General features: G+C 36.9%; 1 protein-coding gene across 6 annotated transcripts in view; it reads left to right on the plus strand.

Moving 5' to 3' along the window:
• Nucleotides 1–12,157, plus strand: part of FBXL2 (F-box and leucine rich repeat protein 2) — a 110,707-nt gene that overhangs the window by 54,875 nt on the left and 43,675 nt on the right. The window lies entirely within an intron of this gene.

The raw sequence follows: 12,157 nt of genomic DNA on the forward strand, positions 1-12,157 counted from the left end.
GTATCCCAAAGATTTTGAATGGTTGTATCTTCATTCTCATTGGTTTCTATGAATCTTTTTAATTCTTCTCTAATTTCCTGGTTGACCCTTTCATCTTTTAGCAGGATGCTCTTTAACCTCCACGTGTTTGAATTTCTTCCAAATTTCCTCTTGTGATGGAGTTCAAATTTCAAAGCATTATGGTCTGAAAATATTCAGGGGACGATCCCAATCTTTTGGTATACGTTAAGACCTGATTTGTGACCCAGTATGTGGTCTATTCTGGAGAAAGTTCCATGTGCACTTGAGAAGAATGTGTATTCGGTTGCGTCTAGATGTAAAGTTCTGTAAATATGACCTGAAGCCAAGAGTCGGATGCTTAACCAACTGCACCACCCATAGACCCTACAAAATTATCTTTTAAAAAAAAAAAAAGCGTTTTCTGGTAAAATCCATCTGGTCCAGTGTATCATTTAAAGCTCTTGTTTCTTTGGAGATGTTGTGCTTAGAAGATTGGTCATTTGCAGAAAGCGCCGTGTTGACGTCTCCCAGTATTATCTAAGTATGTCTTTACTTTGGTTATTAATTGATTGATATACTTGGCAGCTCCCACATTAGGAGCATAAATATTCATGATTATTACATCCTCTCATTGGATAGATCCTTTAAATATGATAGAGTGTCCCTCTTCATCTCTTACTACAGTCTTTGGGATAAACTTTAATTTATCTGATATGAGGATGGCTACTCGTGCTTTCTTTTGAGGACCATTTGAATGCTAAATGGTTCTCCGACCTTTCATTTTCAGGCTGTAGGTGTCCTTAGGTCTCAAATGAGTCTCTTGTAGACAGCAAATAGATGGGTCCTGCTTTTTTATCCAGTCTGAAACCCTGCGTCTTTTGATGGGACCATTAAACCCATTCACATTCAGAGTTACTATTGAAAGATATGAATTTACTATCATCATAATACCTATTCAGTCCCTGTTTTTGTGGCTTATTTCTTTGGGCTTCCTATTTCTTTTACAGAGTCCCCCCTTAATATTTCTTGAAGAGCTGGTTTGGTAGTCACATGTTCTTTCAGTTTCTGCCTATCTTGGAAGCTCTTTATCTCTCCTTCTATTCTGAATGAGAGCCTTGCTGGATAGAGTATTCTTGGCTGCATGTTCTTCTCATTAGGACCCTGAATATATCCTGCCAGCCCTTTCTGGCCTGCCAGGTCTCTGCTGTTAATCTAATATTTCTCCCCATATAAGTTAAGGATCTCTTGTCTCTTGCTGCTTTAAGGATTTTCTCTTTATCCTTGGAATTTGCAGGTTTCACTATTAAATGTCTAGGTGTTAAACAGTTTTTATTGATTTTAGGGGGGCGGGAATCTCTCTATCTCCTGGATCTGAATGCTTGTTTCCCTCCCCAAGTTAGGGAGGTTCTCAGCTATGATTTATTCAAATATGCTTTCTGGCCCTCTGTCCCTTTCAGCGCCCTCTGGAACCCCAATTAAATGTAGATTTTTCTTTCTGAGGCTGTCACTTATTTCCCTTAACCTTTCCTCGTGGTCTTTTAATTATTGTTTTCCTCTTTTTTCCTCAGCTTCCTTCCTTGCCATCAACCTGTCTTCTATGTCACTCAGTCTTTCTTCTACCTCATTAACCCTTGTCATTAGGACCTCCAGTTTGGATTGCATCTCATTTAATTTTTAATTTCTAATTTCGGCCTGATTAGATCTAAATTCTTTTTTTTTTTTTTTTTAGATCTAAATTCTGCAGTCACAAAGTCTCTTGAATCCCTTATGTATTTTTCCTGAGCCACCAGTACCTTTATAATTGTGCTTCTGAATTGGTTTTCTGACACTGAATTGTAATCCAAATTCTGTAACTCTGTGGCAGAGAGTAGTGTTCCTGACTCTTTCCTTTGTGGTGAGTTCTTTCTAGTCATTTTTCTCAGTACAGAGTGGCTAAAAACGAGTTGTACTGGAAAACAGAAGAAAAAAAGAAAACAAGGAGGGGTATCCTCTGGTTCTATATACTGTAAATCCCTCAACTTCCCCTGGAGTTTTCCAGAGCTGGTTGGTCAAGAACTTGCTCTTCCCCTGTCCTTCCAGGTGGTCTTCTGGGGGAGGGGCCTGCTGTGTTGATTCTCAGGTGTGTGCACCTGGGGGACCTGCCCTGCCCCCTGCCAGGTGCACGGCTCAATGGGAGCTGTTTATCCTGTGAGGCCCCTGTTCCCTAATGGCCCTACTCCATCCCAGGCACAGGGTGACACCAGGAGGGACAACAACACTGGCCGCGGCCAGCTCTCCAGCTCTTGAGTCAGCTCCCGCAGTAACTACCACAGTCTCCCAATCCGCACTGGCCTGCGGGTGGGGGGGCGCTGACCTGCATAGCTTGGGGGCACCTGGCCACAGGAGAGTCCTCGCTGTCCTGTGCCCTCCCCGCCTCCACCTGTCTGGGGGGAACGCAGGATCCTAGGCTGTGTCCCCCAGCACCCTGGGATCCCGGGTCTGTGCTGCTGGAATTGCGCTCCCGGGCTACGGCTCCCAAAGGTAGCAGGGTGCAGCCCCTCTTTATCTTTTTTTAAAAAATATTTATTTTAGAGAGAGTGTGAGGGGTGGGAGCAGAGAGAGAGAGAGTCCTATGCAGACTCTGTGCTGACCATGGGGCATGACATGGGGCTTGATCTCACAGCCCTGAGATCACAACCTGACCTGAAGCCAAGAGTCAGATGCTTAACCAACTGCACCACCCACACACCCTACAAAATTATCTTTTTTTTTTAAAAAAAAAAAAAGCGTTTTCTGGTAAATAAAAACTGACATCCCCATTACTATAGAAATGCTAACGCGAGTTCTTAAGGCCGTAGGTTGCTGAAAATCATGTACAGGAAAGAATGAAGAACACATAAATGGTAAGTATGTAGGTAAATATAGAATACCTTTTACCTGTTAAAAATTATCTAAAAGATAATTGTTTTAAGCAAAAAGCATAACACTATATTGTTTGGTTTATAATATATGTCAAAAATATATGACAACATAAACACAGAAGAAAAAAAGATTAAATGAGAGTATACTGTGATTGTGCCTATGGAGGGATAATATTAATTGAAGCTACACTGAAATAGATATGTGCTGTATTCATAGCAACCACCAAAGACATAAAGATCATTTTAGCTATTTTAAAGAATTCTTAAAAGGAGAGTAAAGGAATAAGGAGCAGTTGGGGAAAATGGACAGCAAATGGCAGGATGGTAGATTTAAGCTATATCCATGATTAAGTGTTAAATGACCTTAACACTCCTGTTTAAAGACAAGCCATGTTAAACTGGAGTTTTAAAAATAACAAGAGACACAATTTGATTGAAAGTAAAAGTTGGGAACATTAAAAGCTGTTGCGACTATGTTAGCGTTGACAAAGCAGACCTTAAGGCAAGATGTATGTTAGACACAAAGACATTTCTTCACAATAAAAGGTCAGTTGGACAATAGGAATCTTAAGTTTTGATGAGCCTAATAAAATAAGTTGAAAATATATAAAGCAAAACTAAAGGGAAAAATAGACAAATCCATAATTATATGTAGAGCTTTAACATACCCCTGATAGACTCACAGTAACTGATAGACTAATCAGACAAAAAAATTAGGATATAGGAGATTTGAACCACACTTAACCAACTAGACATATAATAGAACACTACATTCAGTAACTTTAGAACACACATTCTTCTGAAATGCACATGAAACATTTATCAAAATAGATTATATGTTGGGACACCTGGGTGGCTCAGCAGTTGAGCATCTGCCTTTAGCTCAGGGCCTGTGATCCTGGAGTGCTGCGATCAAGTCCCACATTGGGCTCCCTGCATGGAGCCTTCCTCTCCCTCTGCCTGTGTCTCTGCCTTTCTTTCTCTGTGTGTGTGTGTCTCTCATGAATAAATAAATAAAATCTTTTTTTAAAAAATAGATTATATGTTGAGCCATAAAGTAAATTCAACGAATTTCAGAGAACTGAAACTAGCTAAGAATATGTTGTCTTACCACAGTAGAACTAAACTTGAAATCAGTAACAACAAAATATTAAGCTACAAATTTCTTTAAAAAATATTTTATTCATTTATTCATGAGAGACATAGGCAGAGAGAGAGAAGCAGGCTCCTCACAGGGAGTCCCATATGGGACTCGATCACGCCCTGAGCCGAAGGCAGACACTCAACCACTGAGCCACCTAGGTGTCTCAAGCTACAAATTTCTAAATCTGTGGATCAAGATGTTATCACAATGGAAATCATAAAGTATTTCAAGCTAAATAATGAAAGTATGACATATAAAAATTTGTGGGATGATGTGTAGGGGAAAATGCTTTAAATGCATGCATTAGAAAAGAAGGGATGAATGTGATCAAAAGTTCCAGCTCAAGTAACTGAAAAAACACAGCAAATTCAAAGAAACTATAATGAAGGAATTGATGAAGAGCATATATTAATGAACTAGAGAAATCAAAAAAGATAATTTTTATTACTTGAATTGATAACTCTCTAGCTTGACTGATAAAGGAAAAAAACAGAAAAAGAAATTATCACAAAAAAGGGACATTTCTAATTTTTAGAAGTAGTATGGACATAATTATGGAATGCATTTAACAACCGTTTGAAATCAGATTAAATGGGAAAATTCCTTGAAAAACACAGCTTTTAAAAACTGTAAGAAATTAAAAATCTGGAGTTATCTGTTACTACTCTTGACATTATCCAAAAGAGATTACTGGATTTATCTGTAAATAGAATTTATAAATAAAATTTTCCTGCAGAAAACAAGCCCAGAAAGCTTTTCTTGGAGTTTTTCCAAACATTTATAGGAAGATACAATACCAGTCTTACAGACTCTTTCAAAGTATAGAGACAGTTTTATGAGGTCAACATAACCCTAATACCAAACTGAATGAGGATGTTAGAAGAAAGGAAAATTACAGGCCAATATTTGTCATGACTATAGATGTAAAAATCCTTAACAAAACTAGTAAGCCAAATCCAGCAATATATGAAAAGCTGAATAATTATAACCAGTGGGTTTATTTTAGAAATACAGGATTTATTTGTATGTTTGAAAATCAGTGTAATTAAGCACAATAATCTGAGTTTCCACTTTTGGAAACTAGAGAAAGAGGATCAATTGAAGCCTAAAGTAAGCAAAAGAAAGGACCTAACAAAAAATGGAGCAGAAATCAACAAAATTGATAAACCTCTGGCCAGATTAACCAAGAATGAAAGAGAGAAGATACAAATTAGTACTATCAGAAATGGAGGAGGGATCATCACTACTGATTTCATGAATATTAAAAGGATAATAAAGGGATATTATGAACTGTATGTCTATAAATTTGGTCACTTAAATGAAATGGACCATTTCTTCAAAAGACAAAAACTACTAACTCTCACACAAGGAGTAATAGATAAACTGAATGGATATATACCTATTAAATTCATTACATCAATTATTAATAACCTTCCCAAATAGAAAGCACCAGACCCAGATGGTTACATTGGTGAATTCTACAAACATTTAGGAAATAAATGATACTAATTATTTTTTAAAAAATGATTTTATTTGAGAGAGAAAGAGAGCACAAGTAGGTGGAGGAGCAGAAGGAGAGGGACAAGCATACTCCCTGCTGAATAGACAGCCTGATGCAGGACTTGATCCCAGGACCCTGAGATCATGACCTGAGTTGAAGTCATATGCTTACCCAACTGAGCCACCCAAGTACCCTGAAATGATACCAATTCTTTATGTCATCCAAAAGATAAAAGCAGAAGACTTCCTAACTCATTCTGTGAAGACAGCTTTATCTTCATACCAAAACCAGATAAAGACAATATAGAAAGGAAAAACTACAGAACAATATATCTTGTAAACATAGATGCAAAATCTTCAACAATATATTAGCAAACCAAATTTAACAATATATGAAAAGAATAATACAACCAAGTGGGATTTATTTCAGGTATGCAAGGATGCTTCATTCCAAAATTAATGTAATCCATCACATCAGTTGTTTAAAGAAGAAGAAATTATAGGGTCATCAGTAGATGCAGAAAAAGCATTTGACAAATTCTAATGTCCACCATAACAGAAACCTTCATCAAACCAAGAATAGAGGAGAACTTCTCAACTTGATCAAGAATATCTACAAAAAAATAGTCCACCTGGCTGGCTCAAGCATGAGACTCTTGATCTTGAATTCATGAGTTCAAGCCCCATGTTGGGCCTAGAGCTTACTTTAAAAAAATAGAAAATAAATATCTATAAAAACTCTTCAGCTAACACTATACTTAGTGATGAGAAACTCGATTCTTTTTTCCCAAGATCAGAAATAAGAATGACTACTCTTACCACTCCTATTCCTCATAGTACCAGAAGTCCTAGCTAATCCAATTAAATAAGAAAAGGAAAGCAAAGGTATACATTGGGAAGGAAGAAATAAAACTGGTTATGTTTGTAGATGAAATGATTGTTTCTGGAGAAAATAAAAAAAAAGTGACAAAATATTTCTGTATTTAACAAGTAATTACAGCAAGTTTGTAGAATATAAGGTTAATATGTAAAAAAGGTCCTTGCTTTCCTAAGTGCCATTAGTGAACAACTAGATATTGAAGTGAAAAGCAATTACCATTTACATTAGCATAAAAAGTGAAATACTTAGGTATAAATTTAGCATAATTTGTACAGGATCTATATGATGGAAACTCCTAAACTCCAATGAAAAAATCAAAATCTAAATAAATGGAGACATGCTATACATTACTGGATAGAAGGACTCAGTGTTGGGTATTATGCTGAGTGAAGTCAGTCAGAGAAGGACAGACATTATGTGGTCTCATTCATTTGGGGAATATAAAAAATAGTAAAAGGGAATAAAAGGGAAAGTAGAGAAAATGAGTGGGAAATATCAGTGAGGGTGACAGAACATGAGAGACACCTAACTCTGGGAAACATACAAGGGGCGGTGAAAGGGAGGTGGGCGGGGGGATGGGGTGACTGGGTGATGGGCCCTGAGGGGCACTTGATGGGATGAGCACTGGGTGTTATGCTATATGTTGGCAAATTGAACTCCAATAAAAATATACAAAAAAAAAAAAAAAAAAAGGACTCAGTGTCATTAAAATACTCATTTTTCCCAAGTTGATCTGTAGAATCAACACAATCCCAATCAAAATACCACCAAGTTATTTTGTGGATATCAAAAGCTCATTCTAAAGTCAGAAGACTCAGAAAAGCCAGTTCAGTACTAAAGATCAAAACTGGAGGAGTGACACTACTTACCTTAATGCCACAATAATCATGTCAATGTGTTGTTGGTGAAAGAAAAGACAAATAGAAAATAGTTAAACACCATAAAGATCCCAGAAATAGAACCACACAAAGTGAACTGATCTTTGACAAAGGAGCAGAAGCAATTTAAATTTTTATTTATTTATTTTAGAGAACGAGCAAGCATGTATGAGCAGCAAGCATAGAGAGGGGCAGAGGGAGAGAGAATCTCAAGCAGACTCCCCCTGAGCATGGAACCTGACATGGGGCTTGATTCCATGACACTGAGACTATGACCTGGGCCGAATCAAGAGTCAGATGCTTAACTGAGCCACCGAGGCACCCCAGAAAAAAAAAGAAATTTAACGGAGAGAGTATCTTTTTCAACAAATGGTGTTGGAATAATTGGACATCTAATGCAAAAGCAGAATGTAAACACAGACCTTACACCTTTCACAAAAGTCAACTCAAAATGGATCATAGACTTGTATGGCAAATACAAAACTATAAAACTTCTGGAAAAAAAATAAAATAAAACTTCCGGAAGAAGCATAGGAGAAAATGAGAAAATGTAGGTAGCCTTGGGCTTGGCAATGAAGTTTTAGATACAATAAAGCATGACCCATCAAAGAGAAAATTGATAAGTTGGACTTTATTAAAATCAAAAACTTCTGTAAAAAAGACTGTTAAGGGAATGAAAAGACAAAACACAGACTTGGAGAAAATATTTGCCAAAGTCATATATTTTTATATGTTAAAAGACTGATGTTCAAAATACACAAGAAAACAAACCAATTTAAAAATGGGTAAAATATTTAGATACCTCACCAAAGAAGAAGTATTTATGTTCTTAAGGATTTGAAAACTAAGAAATGAGATATCACTGTACACCTATTTAGAATGGCTAAAATTTAAAAATCTAGCAATACCAAACATTGACAAGATTCAGAGCAACAGGAACTCTCATTCATTGCTGGTGGAGATTCAAAATGGTATAGGCACTTTGGAAGACAGTTTGGCGGCTTCTTACAAAGCTAAACACAAGGTTACATGATCTATCAATTCCACCCCTAGGTATTTTTCTAACTGAGTAGAAATGTATCCACACAAAAACTTGCAAACAAATGATTACAGCAGAATTATTCATAATCATCCAAAACTGAAAACAAGTAAGATAGCCTAAAGTAGATGAATGGATAAACTGGTACATCAGTTTCAATATTGTTCAGTATTATACAGGAATAAAAAATAGTGAGCTATCTTGCCACTAAAAGACATAGAAGAACCTTAAATGCATATTGCTAAGTGAAGGTACTAATCTGAACAGGCACATACTATATGATTCCAATTAGGACATGCTGAAAAAGGCAAAACTGTGGAAACATTAAAAAGACCAGTGGTTAACTGGGCTTCATCTGAAGGAGGGAAGGGATGAACAGGTGAGTCAGGTAATTTTTAGGCTGATGAACTATCCTATATAATGTAATGTTGGACACATGTCATCATCCATCTGTCAAAACCCGTAGAATTAATTGTACAGTACAAAGAGTGAACTTTAACCTAAACGGCAGACTTTAGTTAATAACGTATCAGTATCAATTTTAACCAATGTGCCACACTAATGCAAAATGTTAATAATAGGGGAAACTATGTGTGTCAAGTTCAGGGGTAATATATGGGAATTCCATATGTTCTTACTTTTAATAAATTCTTAGGAGAGAAGTGAATGTTAGATGTTTAAGTCAAGCATGACAAAACAGACCTTTTACAGGGTATAACAAAAAAAACCTTAAAGGTTGAAAAGGTAGGGGGAAAATCCCTATAGTGAATATCATGATTGTTGATTAAAAAGTGACAGCTTTCTCTCTGAAATAACAATGAGAAAAAGCTGTCTTTCGTTATCATTAGTACACTAGAGAAGATCATAGCCACTTCAATAAGGCAAGAAAAAGAAATTAAAAGTATTGTAAAGGAAGAAAATCAAATGAATTGTTTCTGTATGTAGACAATCATTAGAATTGGGGCATCTGGGTGGCTCAGTTGGTTAATTGTCTGCCTTTGGCTCAAGTCATGATCCTAGGGTCCTGAGATCAAGCCTCATGTTGGGCTCCCTGCTCAGTGGAGAGCCTGATTCTCACTCTCCCTCTGTTCCTCCCCCTTGCTTATGCTTGTGCTCTCTTCCTTTCTCTCTCTCTCTCTTTCTCTCAAATAAAGTACTAAAAAAAAGAAAATCTTTAGGATTTAGTAATGAATTTGGAAAGGCTACTGGATATAAGCTAAATATGTGGAAATTAACTATGATGTATATTAACAATTAGAAAAAGATATTGAAGGGGTACCTGGCTGATTCAGTTGGTAGAGCATGTGACTCTTAATCTTGGGGTCATGAGCTCAAGCCCCACTTTGGGCATAGAGATTACTTAAAAAAAACAAACAAACAGAAAATGACATTTTAAAATTCCTTTTTAATAGTAACACTTTAAATAACTGTGGTTTGTGGAATCTAAAGATGAGCAGAGTAGCTATATGGAAAACTGCAAAAATTACTATGAGAAATTAAAGACATCCTAAGTAAATAATGGAATATATCATGTTTCTGGATTGGAAGACTATATTGTGAAGATTTCAATTCTCCCCGAAGTTTCTATAAATGCAGTGTAATCTCAGTAAAAATTTCATAAAGTTCTTGTGAAAATTGACATGCTGATTCTAAAATGTAAGTGGAAATTCTAAGAACCAAGAATAGCCAAGGTAATCTTGAAGAAGAACAAAATTGAAGGACTTATATTACCAGACATCAAGACTTATAAAGCTTCATAATTAAAACAGTCTCGTGGCATAAAGGTAGAAAACAGACCAGTAGACTAGAATACAAAGTCTAGAAGCAAATCCACTCCAGTATACCCCTGTATATATTTCTTTATAACCAATTTGTACACTGCAGTGCTTTCCTAATGAAGGGTGAAGTTATCACATTTGAGGTAGGAAGCAATTTCCAAGAAAAGAAAGAAAGAAAGAAAGAAAAAAAAAAAAGAAGATGCTTTGGAAAGGCCAGGACTCTAACTCTTCTAGTTATCTCTGTTTCTATTGCCAGTGTCCCACGCTCTGTCACTTAAGGCATTTATTTTATCCACTGAAACATGATTCAGGAATTTGGCTTAGGATGCAGTTTGGCAGTTTGGAGTTCTATCATACCTATTTAACTTGTGCAAATACAACTACATATATCCATGGGGTGATAGGAAGAGGGAAAATAATGTAAACACCAAAGGCAATCTACTTTTTCATTCAGTAACCATAAAATTTGGTAGTAACCATGAAATGAAAAATGTAAACTTGTGTTCCAGCTGTTGGTTCTCATGTGTATCTGGATGTGTGAGCATTTTGCTTCAGTTAGTGTGATCCTTGCATTCAAAGATAGGTGATTTCCATACGGCATGCTCACTAAGCACAATTACTTCATCTGCTCTTCAGTTGAAGAAATAGCATTTAGTCCAATCCTGAGGGAAGAACATCTGTGTTAAACTTTCTGAGGCTGTATATGATAGTAGTCATAGGCTTGGGCTCTCAAGCCAGCCTACCTGGGCAAATCCCAGCTCTGCTCTTCCTATCTGTGTGGACTGGGCAGGTTACTTAATCTTTCTGTGCTCCATGTCATTCTCCAAAAAACAGAGATAATATTAGCATCTTATAACAGTGTTGAGATAATTAAATGACTAACAAACTGTGGCTAGCACATAGTAAATACATAATCAAAGTTAGCTATTCTTATCAATATCAGTGCAATTGTTCTTACTAAGAGGTGATAGAATGTGGTCTCCAAGGTAGTACAGTCTTAAGAGATTCTCAAGGAAAACTTACCTAACTCCTTTTTCACCTAGGTTTGTAGGTTTTAGAACCCAACCCTTGCATGAAATACTCTACCATATGCATTTCTCTATCTGGTCCTTGGTCTTTTAGAGAGCTAGTGATGAGTTGTGGCTCATTGTGGAATGGTCATATGGTATAGAACATGGATGTTAGGGAAGAAAGGCCTATGGGTGGGCAAGATGTATTTCCATAGAGGCAATGTAGGTGTTTGCAGACACCCTGAAATATGTTTAGCATATACTTTAGTGCATATTTTCAGCCACCAGCATTTTCCTATATGCATAGTTCCACTGAGTCTTTTAAGATCAACGCAGCCCTTATGCTTCCATCGTTTGCTTTTCACCAAAAAATTATTGGAGCCTATATTATAGAGTGGTATCTGTAGCGTCCCTAGTCCTGTGGTGCTACTTGTGTATACATTATTGTAGGTTACAATGCTCTGGTGTTTTATGAATCTGTTATCCTTCCCTAAGCCCATGGATTTTTCAACTCACCACTGATTGTTACCTTTGAAGTACTTTGAAGAACTTTATAGGTAGCTGTTTGCTATCTTACCTTCTCCCCCTTCTACACACAGACACAAACTCTCATTTATCTCCCAGGACTATATGGATTCAGATCCTATATTGTCCCTCACCTTATCCTCACTCACCTTTTTTCTCACAGAAAAGCTGTTCTTTATTTGCAGCTATTACTACACAGCACTGAGACACATGGCAGCTATTTTGCCACTGTGCTATCATCAGCAACTCATCTCCACTGCTGGTGTTGGGACCTCACTCAGACCCATGCTGACAGCTTCCTCTAGGAGCACTGCTGATGTCAACTAGGTTTTTGTTTACTTCTCTGCTTTTCTTTTTCCCCATCTTTCCCATCTTCTGTGGTTCTTGGCTTCAATTCAATTATAACTGGTCACTATAGAACTTACCAATGAATGGGCTCCATCTTTCTGCCCTGTGAACAAATACATCAAAACCAAATGGGTTTTATCATTGAGTCCTCCTTG

This window comes from Canis aureus, chromosome 22 (assembly GCF_053574225.1).
Source record: "Canis aureus isolate CA01 chromosome 22, VMU_Caureus_v.1.0, whole genome shotgun sequence".
In the NCBI taxonomy this organism is placed as follows: Eukaryota; Metazoa; Chordata; class Mammalia; order Carnivora; family Canidae; genus Canis; species Canis aureus.